This window comes from Cibotium barometz, chromosome 9 (assembly GCF_041138505.1).
Source record: "Cibotium barometz isolate CiBa-2024 chromosome 9, ASM4113850v1, whole genome shotgun sequence".
NCBI classification, from domain to species: domain Eukaryota; kingdom Viridiplantae; phylum Streptophyta; class Polypodiopsida; order Cyatheales; family Cibotiaceae; genus Cibotium; species Cibotium barometz.
Genome location: NC_141054.1, coordinates 31,454,590 through 31,471,355, shown reverse-complemented (window position 1 = coordinate 31,471,355; position 16,766 = coordinate 31,454,590).

The following is a 16,766-nucleotide window of genomic DNA, read 5'->3' as shown; positions in this document are numbered from 1 at the left end:
ATTTTGTCCCCCTGGATTTTTGTGGAAACCAAAATGAATGAATTCTTAGAGCTAAAGCAGGAGAGCAAAACCATCGAGGAATATCACCAGCTCTTCTACTCAAATATTCACCACCTCTAGATGAAGAACAACTCATGGCCAGGTTCATTCGGGGAATGAAACCCTTGGACACACTGGTCAAAAATGCCAAGCCAGTGTCCATGGCTGAAGTAGTAAGAATGGCAAAGAATTTTGCCAAAGCCTTTGTAGTAAAGGTCCCGCCAAAGCCTGCACCCTCTAACTTTAAAAGATTCCAAGCCCAGGGAAGTACTTCAAACTTTCCACCCCCGAAGAGGCAGCAAGGCCCGAATCAGAATCAGGATGCAGTAAGATTCCGAAGTGAAGGAAGACCCTTCCCTCAGAATACTTTCTCAGGAGCCCCACCTCTTTCAAGAAATTAGAGGGATGAGCTCAGAAGTGAAAACCGATGTTTTGGATGCCAAGGTTTTGGTCACCAGTTAAAAGACTGCCCGACTCTTGCCATGTCAAGGGGACAGGGAAGTCAAGGACCCCGAGCTCAGAGACCAACCCCTTCATACCAGTCTAATCAGGGTCCGTCTCGCCCAAGCTAGGGAAACCCCAGAAGAACTCCAGCTCAGCTATCTGCCTCTGTCCAGAGTAACCTCAGAACTCCTTTCCAGAACTGGGGCAACCAAAGAGAAAGAGTCCCACCTCAGACTGCAGCAGCTAGAGCAGTCACAATTTCAGATGTAGTAGAAGAGGAAAGAGGGCAGATCTTTGCTGCAATTGAAAACCAAGGACCTAACCGTCAATTCTCGGTCATCCATACTCTAGCAGAATATCAAGGTAAGCCTTTTAAGCTTTTGATTGATTCAGGCAGTTCTCATTCATTCATTTCCCCTGGATGCTTGCGTAAGCTAGTCTTAGAACAGAAATCAGGGAAACCTATGCAAGTTGAATTGGCCAGTGGGAAGATTCTTTTCACTCACATGAGACAGATCTTATCCAGTTCAATCTAGATGGTAATGCAACCGACTGTCAGTTCAAAGTCTTACCTCTGGGAGTTTTTGACGGGATTCTTAGAATGGATTGGCTCCACAAAAATCAAGCTGACATATACTGTCACAATGGAACCATTTCCTTCCATGACCTTCATGGGAACAAAGTGGAACTGGAGTTTTCGGATCCCCAGACCTTCAGTTAGTAAAAGCTTCTAGGTTGCTGAAAGGACTTAGGAAGAAGCAGCAAATTTATGTTGTCAAAATGAACCCAGTAGACTCAAAGCTTAAGGCTAAAGAACCAAAATGGTTAAGTGAATTTGATGACCTATTCCCAGCAGAATTAACTGAAATGCCTCCAATTCGGGAAGTGGATCATGTGATTGAATTAACCCCCGGAGCTCAGCTAGTAGCCCTGCGCACGTACAAAATGCTAGTTCCTGAAGACATCAAACTCAAGGAACAGCTTAGACAGCTGTTAGAACAAGGGTTTGTAAGACCCAGTGTTTCACCTTAGGGTGCACCAGTTCTCTTTTAGAAAAAGAAAGATGGAACGTTTAGACTCTGTGTGGACTACAAAGGTCTAAATCAGCTGACAGTTAAGAATAAGTATCCATCTTTTAGAAAAAGAAAGATGGAACGCTTAGACTTTGTGTGGACTATAGAGGTCTAAATCAGCTGACAGTTAAGAATAAGTATCCTATCCCAAGAATTGATGAGCTTTTGGATAGGCTAAATGGAGCCCAGATCTTCACAAAGATAGATCTCAAATCCGGGTATTACCAGATCAGGATCAATGATCAAGATATACCGAAAATAGCCATCAATACTCGCTATGGGCATTATGAATTCACTGTCATGCCATTCCGATTAACTAATGCCCCAGCTACATTCAATCGCCTAATGCAAGACATCCTCAGAGAATACTTGGATGATTTTGTTCTAGTTTTCTTTAATGACATTTTGACAAAGAATGCAGCTGACCATGAGACTCATGTCCGAAAAGTTCTTAAGATTCTAAGGAAGCACCAACTCTTTGCCAAAAATAGCAAATGCACTTTCTTTGCCGACTACGTTGAATACTTGGGCTTTCTGGTATCCAAAGATAGAATTTCTCCAAATTCTGTAAAAGTCCAAGCAGTCATAGATTGGCCTAAACCAAAGACAGTGAAAGAAGTTAGAGGATTCTTAGGATTGACTGGTTGGTATAGAATTTTTATGTATAGAATTTTTATACCAAAGTATGCTCTTATAGCTTCCCCCCTGACTAATCTTCTCAAGAAGAATACTCCATTTTAGTGGTGTGCTAGGTGCCAGAGTGCTTTTGATAAGCCGAAGACTGCCTTAGTAACCAGTCTCATTTTGAAGCTACCAAATTTCTCTCTACCCTTTGAGGTAGTAATTGATGTAAGTGGTTTTGCCCTGGGAGGTGCACTCATGCGCAGGAAGGTCATGCAGTGGCCTATGAATCCCAAAAGCTCAGAACGCATGAGAGGAATTATGCTATCCCCACGACCTGGAATTACTTTCATTAGTCTATGCCTTAAAGTTGTGGAGACATTACCTACTGGGAAAAAGATTCACTTTGATGTGACATATCATCAGAGTTTAAAGTGGATTTTTACTCATAAGGACCTCAACATGCGCCAAAGAAGGGTGTGGATGCAGACCCTGTAGGAATTTGATTTTGAAATCAAGTACCGCCCAGGCAAAGAAAATGTGGTAGCAGATGCCCTCAGCAGAAAAGCCTCCTTGCTTGCAATTACTGTAGTATCAAATCCTTTGATTATTGAAGCAAGAGAGAAGATCATGCAGGATAGATTCTTTGGCCCTATTGCTACCCTACTTATGCAGGAAAGCAAAGCTCCACAGGAGTTGAACAGAGTTCAAGGGTACAGCCTGGATGATGGCATTATGTATTATAATCGCAGGCTATGCATTCCCAATGATGAGAGAACCAAGGGTCAAATTTTGAATGAAGCCCATGGACAGCCTTATAGCAGGACATCCAGGTTTCATCAAAACCTACATGTCTGTAAAGAAAAGCTTCTTTTGGCCTGGTCTGAAAACGGATGTACTGAATCATGTACGTCAATGTCTGACATGCCAGAAAGTCAAAGCTGTAAGAGTAAAAATGCCTAGGAAGTTACATCCATTGGCAGATGAAGTGGGAATGTATCAGGATTTTATTACTGGATTACCTTCAGTGCAATCAGGTTACAACTCCATTTTCGTGGTAGTTGATAGACTAACCAAAGTTGCCCATCTAATCCCAGTAAAAGAAACCTACACCGCAGTAGATGTGGCCAGAGTGTTCCTCAAAGAAATCTTCAGATTGCATGGCCTACCCAGGAGAATAGTAAGTGATCGAGATCCCAAGTTTACTTCAAGGTTCTGGACTGCATTTTTCGAAGCAGTGGGAACTTTCTTGGATCTCAGCACAACTTATCACCCTGAGACCGATGGTCAAACTGAAAGGGTAAACCAAGTAATCGAAGATATACTTCGATCATGCTGTGGGGCAGGAACCCAAGAAGTGGCTAAACTATCTGCACCTAGTCGAGTTCGCCTACAATGCTTCTTATCACCAAAGTATCGAGATGAGCCCTTTTAAAGCTCTGTATGGACAAGATTGCTTAACTCCATTAACTTGGTCCGACCCATTGATTAGGGTCGAGATATCCAGACAGATGCTTGACGACATGGAGCAGCAGATGTAGGCAATTCGTAAAGCTGCCCAGGATAGACAAAAGCAATATGCAAATAAGAAGAGGATAGACAGAGAATTCAACGAAGCAAATATGGTCTTCATTCGAGTACGGCCCAAAAGAAGTTCTTTATCTCTTGGGATGTACAAGAAGTTATCCCCCAGTTATTGTGGGCCATATCTGATTACAAGAAAGTAGGAGACTTAGCCTACGAGCTTCTTCTGCCTCCTCATCTCAAAGTTCATAATGTATTTCATGTAAGCCTTCTAAAGAAATATGTGCCAAGCCTAAATCATGTGCTTGATGATGAAATCCTAAGCTCTTCAACCCAAGGGCAGATGGAACTCCAACCCAAGGGCAGATGGAACTCCAATCCAAGGGCAGATGAAATCCTAACCTCTTCAACCCAAGGGCAGATGGAACGCCAACCTGAAGAAATTTTCGATGTTTGAGAAAAGATTCTCAGGAACAGAATTCTCAAAGAATTATTGGTAAAATGGAAGTTCTATCCTTTTGAAGATGCCACCTGGGAGAATGAAGTTCTATCCTTTTGAAGATGCCACCTGGGAGAATGAAGCCGATCTGTTGTTGCGGGATTACCCCCAGTTTGTGAGATGAGGACATCTCGCATTTTTCAAGTTGGAGAGAATGTAAGATTCCTCCCCAGCCTCTCAAGATGTCCAGCATCTTCCCCTGTAATCAAATCCCTCTTCAGAAATATAAAAGATCTTGTTTCTACTAGTTTTGGCCTAGAGAGAGAAAATCTTCTAGAGAGTGATAATTCAGTTTTTAAATATTTTTGGATAGAAAAATATCTCATCTTATTAAAATAAGTTCCCTTGAAACAGAAGTTCAAAAAGATTTTCCGAAGGTACATTAGAAATTAAGTATAATTTGTTCAAGAGGCATTATCCTAGGGGTGAAGATTTTTTCAAAATTTTAAATTAAGGTTTCTATGGACCAATAAGATTCATCCAAATGTAGGGAGGAGATAAATAGAAGAATAAAAGGAAAATCTCCCAAAAATGAGTAAATACTCACATAAGATGAAGAGTTGACTACTACTAAGGACAAGGTTAATAGTTAAAAAAAGAGAGATATTTAGGTGAAATGATGCATTTTTGACACCTCTGTATGGGGGAATTCCCCTCATGAAGGAGGCGCCTATTTCACATGAGTTTCGACTCCCAAATAATGAGATATTTTTATCTCTCCTCTCTCCTGTTTCAACTAGATCTAAAAAGTGAGCAAAACTGACCCAAAAATGGTCAAAAATTGACCAAACTGATCTGAAAAATTCTAGAATCAGTTGGCTTGGTTAGAAGCTCACTTTTTCCTATAAATAGAAGCCTTCCCCTTTGTTGAAACTCAATAGTGTTTTGCACTGTTACCCTACCTCTCCCAAATGCCAAAAACAATGAATTTTACTCATAATTCATTAGTTTTTGACCTTCCCTCTTCCAAAAGATTGGTGGCCACTCTTGTTTCAAACAAGAGTAGAACCCTCAAACCATCAAGCCAAAGGAAAGCTCTCAAATTCCTTTGTAAGTTGGAGATTCTTCTCTTTTCTATTCTTTTTATGGTTTTTATGGTTTTTTATGATTTTTGTCTTCTCTAAATTAAAGATGATGTTATGCCTCATTGCAAAAAGGCATTCCCCTGTCTTCTCTAGTAAATCCAGTCATTCTTTATCCTAGATGAATGATTAATGAATAAAATCAAGTTTTTCATAATGTTTCTCTTAAATAAGTAGAAAATGTTTACTTTAGAATGATTTAAATACTCTTGGTGGACTTCTAATTAAATTTAGAGACTTAAAAATTGAAAAATGGTCCGCCATACAAAGGAGGTTATGGCAAAAAATTTTAAAAATTTGGAAAAAGTATTATCTTTTATCATTCTAAAAGAGTAATCCTTATGGTTTCTATATTCTAAAAGTGTCATTTTCCTACATAGAAGATGCATTTTGATTATTTGTATTAAAAAAATTATTTTTATTTTAAAAGTGTTACTTTTATCATATTGATTTTTATGCATAAAATAATGCATAAAAGATTATTTTTTTATTTTAAAAGAGTTACTTTCATCATATTGATTTTCATGCATAACAGCATGCATAAAAGAATATTTTTATTATAAAAGTGTTACTTTTATCATTATTGAATTCTAAGTATAAAAGTATGCATAAAAGAATATGTTTTTATTATTATAAAAGTGTTACTTTTATCATTATTGATTTTTATGCATAAACATATGCATAGAAGATATATTTTTTATATTAAAAGTGTGATTTTCATCATAAAATATTTTTATGCATGAACATATGCATAGAAGATATTTTTTATATTAAAAGTGTGATTTTCATCATAAATGATTCTTATGCATAAACATATGCATAGAAGATATATTTTTTTATATTAAAAGTGTGATTTTCATCATAAAAGATTTTTACGCATAAACATATGCATAGAAGATATTTTTATATATTAAAAGTGTGATTTTCATCATAAATGATTCTTATGCATAAACATATGCATAGAAGATATTTTTTTATATTAAAAGTGTGATTTTCATCATAAAAGATTTTTATGCATAAACATATGCATAGAAGATATTTTTTTATATTAAAAGTGTGATTTTCATCATAAATGATTCTTATGCATAAATATATGCATAGAAGATATTTTTTTATATTAAAAGTGTGATTTTCATCATAAAAGATTTTTATGCATGAACATATGCATAAAAGATATTTTTTATATTAAAAGTGTGATTTTCATCATAAAAGATTTTTATGCATAAGCATATGCATAGAAGATATTTTTTTATATTAAAAGTGTGATTTTCATCATAAATGATTCTTATGCATAGAAGATATTTTTTTATATTAAAAGTGTGATTTTCATCATAAATGATTCTTATGCATAAACATATGCATAAAAGATATTTTTTTAATTAAAAGAGTGATTTTCATCATAAATGATTTGTATGCATAAATATATGCATAAAAGAAATTCTTTCATGTTAAAAGAGTGATTTTCATCATAAATGATTTTTTTGATGATAAAAGTGTGACTTTCATCAAAATTGGATTTTATGTATAATTAGATGCATATAGAATATTTATAATTAAATAAGGGTTCTCTTTAATCCTCTGTTGATTTTCATAAAAATTAGAAAAATGAATAGGTAGATAATATGTGAGAGGAAATTCTACCATTTCATATTCACTAAGATGGTAATGAGAAAATTCAATTAAACTATCGAAGTCAGAGATCGAGATAAATGATTATTTTATTCCTCTTAAGATATCCATGTTTTAGAAATTTGTAAGCAAATATTCGTCGAACGAAATTTAGAAAAAGAGAAATTGAAATAGTACCTTTCGAGAAAGATAGTTTACGAAGAACCTTTCCAGACCCAAACTCTAATTTAGACTATTGACCAAAACCTAATTCCTTCGCAAATTTCAATCAATGACGATGTGCCCAATTCATGAAAAATGCACTCAAATTCCCCACCGATTATGAAACTAAGTTAAGACTTTTGATTTTGATCTAAGAATCAAGTTAACAGAATTCAAGGAATTCTGTTTGGAATTCAGACCTGGATCTAGAAGTATTGGGATACGGATTTAAGATTTATTCATGGTATTCAAACAAAATCAAAACTGAAAACTTGCATAGAAACCCTGTTTTCTTAAAGGACTGTCTTATGCCAGAATGCTGGAGGGAGCATTTGGCATATATGTTTATCTAAGGGAAGTTCGGTAACAGCTGGCGGGGAGTGTTCGAGGGACAGCTCATGCGGCAAAAACTTGCCCAGGTCTTGACTAGCCTGGATATGGTGAAAAATGGTGTGCTTCTGGTGTACGATGGGCGAGGACTGATGGGCGGTACCTGAGTGAAGTGCCAGGACACTAAGGAGGATCCTGGAGGGTTCTGACCAGGCGATGCACGGGCTCGCAGTGCTTAGGACACCCATTTGTATGTCAAGGAAGATTTATATATGTATGTTGACGAAGTGATTATTGTAATATGTTACTGGATCTCGTTGCTGACCAGCTGGTCCCAACGGAGAGTCCAAAGTGGTACAATTTTGTGAAACAAGGAATTGAATGGAAATTTTGAATTATGAAATTTGTGATCATATCTGTTTTGTCAATGGATTATTTTTATATCAAAGTTTTAAAGAGGAGTGTGTGCGTATCTGTTTTCTAAAGCTAAAGTTAAGAAAGGCATTTCAATTATGGGTGGGTGAGTACTTGCTTGGATCTACCGATTCTAGTGGCAAGGTGGTGGCTAACCCATGGGCCAAAATCTTAGGATTACGCTAGGATTCGAGTAGCTAGTTAATTCCCTGATAAAATTCTCAATTGAGTGGATCAACGGCTGTGCGCCTGATCTTGATTAGAAAAAAGCGTTGAAATTACTCAAATGATCAAATTATATCAGTGATAGTTTCCTTCTATCTGGTTTATTCAGGTGAAGGATAGCTTAGAATTGATCTCATTAGAAAAATTCGTTAAGAAAATTCAAAAAGGTGGAATCGTCCCCACTTTTCGAGCATGGAAAATTTTCGTGATTTCGGTTTTCAGAGTGACCACCAGCCTAATCTCATGTCCGGACATTCGTGGGCGAGGCCCCGAGTGAGAAACCCTGCCCCGCACATGAGGGGGCTGCTTCCGCTGTCAGCTACTACTACCGGGAGTCCAGTGCACGGAGGGGCAGAGGGATCTCACATGGATTAACAAACTGATCCAGTCAAATCAAGGGACGAATCTGATTTGATGCTTTTTATAGCTTTAGCAACACTTGAATGTGAGGTATGAACCACTAATGGCCTTAAAAACCTTGGATGATCCATTGCCTGATATCTGAAACATCAACATTCAGTCTTACAGAAAAAGTCAATACATTAATATTGTTCATTCTCTTGTTCTATTGTTATTGTGCTCCTCTCTTAGCTTTCTTTTCCCTTTTTTTTTTGGGTTGTGGGGGTTAATTTGTGTGTACATTTCTTATAAAGATGTATAGATGTACAAATCCCTTCACATATGGATGTGAAGAACTGTCGGTGGGGAGTGGAGATGTTTTGAGAGGTAAAGATTTAGGCTTCATGGAAACGCCCTCTTCCTAATATTGCAGGTCATCATTGGGCTTCACGAAGGCTTATGTAAGTTTTCTGTGTCCATCCTCTCTAGCTTTTATCCACTTGGGGTTCTTGTTTTGAGGTATAACTGGTTGTTGATGCTATTGGGTAATCAAGGCTTATGTAAGTTTTCTGTGTCCATCCTCTCTAGCTTTTATCCACTTGGGGTTCTTGTTTTGGGGTATAACTGGTTATTGATGCTATTGGGTAATCAAGGATTAAAGGTGGTAAGAGGCTTTCATAAGCACAGATATGACTTGCAAGTACATGGAGAGGTGTTGACGTTGATTCAAGAATTTGTTGAGTAGCAGGGGCATTTCCTCAGGTATTGGGATCTCTTGAAGTTCTTTTGAAAATGGAGTCTGGTTGGGTGTTGAAGAACTTGTAGAGGCCTCATGGAATTGGAGGCTTTGTCAAAGTTTTCTTTTCTTAAGGGGCAAGGCATGCAAATCTTTTGAAATGTTAGCAATGAAGGCTCATTATTTTGTTTTCCCTTGTTGGCTCTAGTATTAGTGTTGGCAGAGATTGTTGATTCCGTCAGATGTGTTTGTGGATGATGAGGCTATAGACATCTGTGTCTTCTTTGGCATCCAAATCCATGTGTTACCCTTGTAGTAGCCGTGATCTTGAAGAAGATGAGTTCAAACCCATCAAGAGGTAACTTGTGGTTTTGATTGATTTTTGTTGCAATGGGCCTCCTAGGGTTTTTGATAGTGGGTTGGCAATTGAGAACTGGTGGAGAGGCTTTTGGGACCCACTTGAAGGTAGGTTGTAACCTTTTTTGTGGTGGGTTTCTTGTCGAGGTAGACGTGGAAGCAAAAATTACAGATAAAGTAGTATGATGTTAGAGAGTGGAGGATGAAGTATCAGAGTGTGTTGAGTTCGAGGCTTCCTCCTTTTGGCCTTTAAAGGCTTTTGGCATTGAAACACTCTTTATGGCCCAGCCAATACCGCATTCAACCGTTATCATCCATGCTCATCCAAGAACAACATGTTCCTTTAGGCATAACAAAAAATCTGCCAACCAAGTGCCCATTATCACCATAGATGACAATTTTAAGTAATCCAAGAACTTTGGTATCCTTGGTACCTATGCCATCTACTCTTGTGTTAGACATTTCAAGTTGAGGTTTAACCCAATTGATTCCATGTAGCAAAGGAGAGTAGATTGTGACTAGCACCAGTGTCAAGCATGGCATTGTAGAAAGCTTTATCATAGGGGCTAGGCATGCCAATGGGTGTCCTAAGAGGTGGAATGTACTCTTCCTTGTCATTGTCTGAAACTTCTCCAATATACGCTTCTACAAGTAGGTCCAAGGTTTGCTTCTTGACATTGTGTCATCATTTGGTCAGTCTTGCTCGTACCTCCTCCTAGGCTTGTGTTTTCTTTAATGCAGTGCATTTATTGGCAGAAGCTTGTGTCATGGGAAGCACGCAAGGTTCCTTCAGTGAGTGGGTCATAGTACTTCTTGAATTTACTACCATTAAGGAAACCCATGGTTTCAACTCCATCAAGGGTCTCAACACGTATAGTACCTTATGGTGTAACTTTATAAACCCTAAATGGCCCTTTCCCGGTGTACTTGAGCTTTTTCTTCTCACTATGGACCCCATACATAAGTACAAGATCTCCTTCCTTGATCTCCTTGTCTTTAATGCTTTGGTCAAACCACCTCTTCTGGTGGTCTTTCTCAATTGGCATGTCTTGTACACAGCAAGTTTTCTTTCTTTCTCAAGTTGTTCTAGAACAAACAATCATTCAGCTAATTCATTACCCTCAATATTATCAGTTATAGAGCCACTCTTAATCTTGGAATCATGAGCTCCCAAGGAATGACTAACGCACCATCCTAAAGGGTGTGCAGCCAATCACAACCAACAACTTTATATGATGTGCAATAGGCTCATAAAGCTACTGTGAGCTTAGACTCCTAGTTAGTGCATTGAGCCTCAATAGTCTTTGTTATTATAGAAGTAATAACCTTGTTGGTGCTCTCCACTTGGCCATTTGCCTATGGATAATATAGCATTGAATTGTGGTGTGCAATCATGAATAGTCTTTGTTATTATAGAAGTAATAACCTTGTTGGTGCTCTCCACTTGGCCATTTGCCTATGGATAATATAGCATTGAATTGTGGTGTGCAATCATGAATAGTCTTTGTTATTATAGAAGTAATAACCTTGTTGGTGCTCTCCACTTGGCCATTTGCCTATGGATAATATAGCATTGAATTGTGGTGTGCAATCATGAATGTGCTAGCGAGATGTTTGATAATGTCGTTGATGAAATGTTTACCTTGACCACTCACTAGCTCAAATGGACATCTAAAGCATGTAATGATGTTCTTATATAAAAGCTTTGTAGTTGCCATGGCATCGAATTTTCTTGGGGCTCTTGCTTCAATCCATTTGGTAACATAATCCATGGCAACAACGATGAAGCATGCTTGTGTGCCACGAGCAACGGGACTAATGGGACCAATGAAATATAAGCCCCATTTTTCAAAAGTTTGGTCCACTTTGATAGGATGTCCTGTGTTTTATTGATTCATCTTCTCCACAACCCTTGCATACATGTATTATAATAGCATGGTAGTCATCTCGATGCTAGTGCAAAGTTGTCATGTGTGGTGTGAATGTCACATGAACACAATGTAGGGAGCGTGACTTGGGGGTAGCTTCATAGTCCCACTTTCTCTCCCTATCCACAGCTCCTTCCTTGATCCCCTCCTCGAAGACACGAGAAATGTCTCTATGCTTGGATGGGTAGCAAGAAAGGGCTCCATGAGAAATGTTAGCTCTAAGAAAAGCTACCACACATGCTGCTCGTTATAATGTAGCTCCGATTACCCTCAGCTCCTAAGTACATTGTTTTTCCTTAAAGAGATGAATTTATGAGGGGACAAGGGTACAAAGTATTGTAATAGTACCTTACACACTTGGAGTTTATGTGTCACTCCAAGGTGATTTTAGAGGCTAGAGGGGACTTTTTCTTCTAGGCATGTACAAGCTGAGCATTCTTTCTCATATTTTTGAAGAAAATCAACACGGTTATTCAAAATACCACATTTCTTTGAAATAAAATACGTGTCTCATGTTTGTAAAGTATAGTAACGAAATGCTTTTAAATTTCTCTAGTTTTTGACTTTTGAATCCAAAATTTATTAAATTTATTTACTAGTTAAGATTATATGTAGAGATTTTTAAAAAAGTTCTATTTAATGTAAAAAGTTTTATTTTTTAAAAAAGTTCTATTTAATGTAAAAAGGTCCCTTTCACATTAAACCTTTTGATTGTTAAATAGTTATAGCAGCAGTACAATGAGGCCATGTACTAATGCCATAGACACTTTTGTCCTACCAAGTTTTTCCCCATGGCTATCTAAGTTTGAATGGATACCTTAGGGCTAGCTAATACCTTTTTATGACATGCCATGCTCTTGTTCTTCATCTTCATGATCCATGTCCATAGGAAATGGAAATGGACATTTTCATTTCCATAGGAAATGCCATGCTCTTGTTCTTCATCTTCATGATCCATGTCCATAGGAAATGGTACGGGCTGCCCTCCATCAAAATGCAAGGAAGCCCATGCTACATGTGGAGGTTGTGTTACTTTGGTGATTTCCTTGCTACATGATGAAGGAGGAAGCTCCTCCTTCATTTGACATGGTTGTTATTAGAATACCACATCACAGCTCACTATAATCCTCTTTGTCTGAGGGTCATAGAGCCGATATCCCTTTGGCTCCATGTTGTAACCTAAGTAGATAGATTTTTGGCTTTTGGCAGATTTGGTTCTATGAGAATCTACAACATGTATATAACATTCACACCCAAAAGTGTGTAGCTTACCCAAGGAGGCTTGTAATGGGGTCATCCTTTTGATGGCATTTATTCCACTCTAGTTAAGAATGTACGTAGCCATGTTAACTACCTCCACCCAAAGCATTTAGGTAGATTCTTACCATTAAGTATACTCCTTGCCATCTCAACAATAACACGATTCTTGTGCTCTGAGACACCAATAATGAGCCCTGCTTTATGCCTCTTTCCTTGTAGAAACTCAGGAATTCATTAGACATGAATTCTCCTCCTCAATCTGTTCTAAACTACTTTAATTTTATTCTTGTCTCAATTTTAACCAATGTAAGCCATTCCTTAAACTTTCCAAAAACCTCAAACTATTTCTTAAATACACCCAAATCTTCCTATTGTAATTATCTATTAGTGTGAAAAAATAGGAAGGACCTCTAAATACAATTATACTCATCTTTCCACCCACAGAGATCAGCATATACAAGTTGAAGAGGACCCTTGGCCCTAAAACTAGCCTCTTGTGTGGAAAGGGTTTTTGGATATTACTTACCCATCATGAAAGTTTTCGCATACATTTAAACTATTAGAAATTGGTGGCAAATGATTAACTAGCTTACCTTTTTGCATCTCTAAAATAGTTTGCATAGTGAGATGCCCATATCTCTCATGCCAAAATTTGATGGTACCTAAGTCAGTCCAAATTGTAAATGTCAAAAGCTCATAGAAGCTGTTCCTCTTAATTTCCTTTGCAATGACCTTATCATCTCCATAAAGAATGATTGCACCATTCTTGTCAAAGTGATGGCCAAGACATAAAGGAGGTTTCTCTTCAAATCTAGAATCCAAAAAACTTTATATACAACCACCTTCTTTAGATATAAGTGAAATAGTACATGAACCTTTGATTGGCCACTTTGCATTGTTTTCCACTACCACCATAAATTCATCCTCCCATAGAATGTAGGGAGGAATACTAATCCTTACAAAACTGGTCATGCCCCACTGTCAATGATCCAAGAATCATCATATCATGCAACACTAGTTGTTTCACCACACACTTGTTCAATGGCAATGAATAACTTTATTTCTACAATAGTATGACTGGATTCTTCCTTGGTCTTTATAGTGTCATTCTTAGCATCTGCTTGTTTTTTCTTGCATTATTTGGCTTTGTGCCCCTTCTTGTTACAGTAAAAACTTTTTCTTTTAACTTGAAGAGTTATAATCCTTACCCTTATTTGTGTTAGTGAACCATTACAACTCCACATCCTCATTCCTCATCCAGAAGTAATGAGATAAAATCCTCAAATGTGAGAGGAGTAGGCCTAACATCAACATTTAAAGATGTAACAAAACTATCATACTTAGGCGGCAATACCCTTAGATAGTGGATAAGCGAGATCTGAGGAGAGCACATCATGTTGAAGCTATCCGTTCATGGACATCTTTGATCCTGGTGAGAAATATCTCTGTCATTTCACCTTCATACTAATTTTTAAGATTGTGAATCCTTGAGGGATTTATGGTCTTGTACTAGCTTTGGAACACGGCCCATGATTTTGCAACTATGGAGATATATTGAACCACAGTTAGCACACTATCTTCCACGCTATTGATGATGGCATAGAGAGCATCTTAATCCCTCCGTCTCCAAGGTTCGTTGGAAAATATAATTAGATCAATGTATAGATGTGCACATGCACCCCTCTATTTAAAAAGTAAGGGAGATACCATAGTGAACTATGGTGTAAAGGTTAAGTGGGTTAAATATATTAAATAGTATATAAATTAGATGTTAAAGGGAGAGAAATAAATGGTGGAAGTTGAAAAGAGACTAAGTCGACATTAAAGAGAGAGAAAGGACCGGGTGGGAATTAAAAAGAAATTAAGTCAACAACTAACTACTAAAATTGGAACTAGATAACTGGAGTTTATATATATGTAAAAGTGAGAGTTGAGTAAAATGAGACTAACCCACCACTTGGCATGTCTAGACCCACCTTGGTGTTATAAAAAAGGCCTCAGCTACTCATGTGTTAAAACTCCCTTCACAATCGCCGCCCCCCAGCCCATCGTGCTCACCTTTTCCATGGCCAAAGCAAAGAAGTTCCATGTCATTTTCAAACCTATGATCCTAGCATATCTTGCAATAAAATAGAAGGGTCACTTGGACTTGAACTAAGAGGCTAAACTGAGAGACGTCCCCATCTAGCCAAAGCTCATTAAAAAATTCTCTAGGGATGGGGATCCTATTCAACATGTCGAGATCTTTGAATCCACATGTGAAACCTGCAGGCCAGTAAGTGATGTAACAATGATTCATGCTTTCTCACTGACCCTAGAAGGAAAAGCGCATCAATGGTTCCGAACCCTCAAACCCGAAGATAAGGTTAATTTCACACGGCTCAAGAATGTGTTTATGCCAAGCTTTGCCAGAAGTGGCGATAGATGGAGTCCTGTGGCACAGCTGCACAACATCAAACAAAAGGAAATGGAGTCGATGCAAAACTATGTGTCTCGGCTCAAGCGATTGAATTCAAGGTGCAAACTATAGGAGAGGCTAACTAATGATCAATTATTGCCTTGCTTCCAGAAAGGAGTCTGAGACCACAAGATGCACGATTATCTGACTGGCTGCTTTGGATGCATGTTGTAAACTAGCAAGTGAATATGAAGACAATATGCTGGAATTGTCGCAACCAGAAGATGTCAAAATATCTTTGGTAGCAACGACTTCGTGAGTTTCGAGTCACCAAGAGATTGAAACTCATAGCAAGCAAGTCGGGAACATGACTGTGGGTAGTAATGTAATACTGGAAAAATTGAAGGTAAGGATGGAAGAGAAACATCTGGGCATGGGCATAAACATCTTTACCCTCGTAGAGAATTGGTGTGGTGCTCTATGTGTAGATTGAATCACACTACCACCAAATGCCCACAGTTAAGAGAAAGGCCATTACTCTATTGTGCACACTGTGTGAAATTAGGGAATCATGGCACCTCCATGTGTAGATATCCAAGGTTCCAAACAGTAGCACAGTTGCCGGCACCTAGAGCTCCATTGGCCTTACCATCACCACCTATTCAAATTATTGTAGTAGCTGTAGGACAACCAAACTCTTACTATTTACCTAGGGGGATGTTTCGGGGGTACATGACACTTCACCTCTGTCGCCACCTGTTCTACCACCACAGGCTAAAATCAATCAAGTATTGATTGAAGAGCCATCAGAAGATATGGAAATGGTGCGTGAAGTAGAAATCAGTGGTGAGTCCTATGAGGAAGCTACAAAGATTGCACCAGAATTCCATGTCTTACAGAATAACATGCTAGTACATGTGTTTCAAACCACGGTACAATGGAAGGGTAAGGACATAAACTCAAACATGAGGAGAGGACTGCTATAATGTTTTGGTTGCGGTGGACCGCATTGAATCCCTAAAAGTCTAAACAAAAATGTGGTTCATACGCACCAACCTCAACAATTGACTGCACCCCCCAATGACATGCTAGTAGTTACTTGTACTAAATGTGGTATTGATCATTTGATCAAAGATTGTCCATACCGCGCAAGTGGTTCAACTTCCACTTCTAACCAATCCACCATCTGGACCATTAGTCTGCAACCTAGAAACATCACGCCACTCAATGTCCTGACACACGAGCCCAAGCCCAATTGGGGGACAAAGGGAAGAACCCAGCAAATGCAACCACTTCCAGAACTGGCAGAAGAAGGAGGGTGAAAAAAGTGGGTAAGGGTGACACCAAGGTCACAATTCAAGATGGATCTGAAGAAGATACGATCAACACACCGGATCCACTCAATCAAGAGAAGATAGGGATCAAGCAGTCAAACCAAATGAGCTTGACCAAGGGATGCAGGGGGAAAGACCATCAACTCCTAAAGGAGTCGGTGAGTACCCAAATGCTGAAGAGGAGATAAGGAAGCTCGAAGAAACTAGAGCCTTATTTGAAGAGTGTCAACAACTTCACAAAGCCAAGTTACAGGCTAACTGGGTCAGGGATACAATGTATCAAATATTTGCCTTGCTCGAAGTCTGGAACTCTCCACTTTTGATATCAAATAT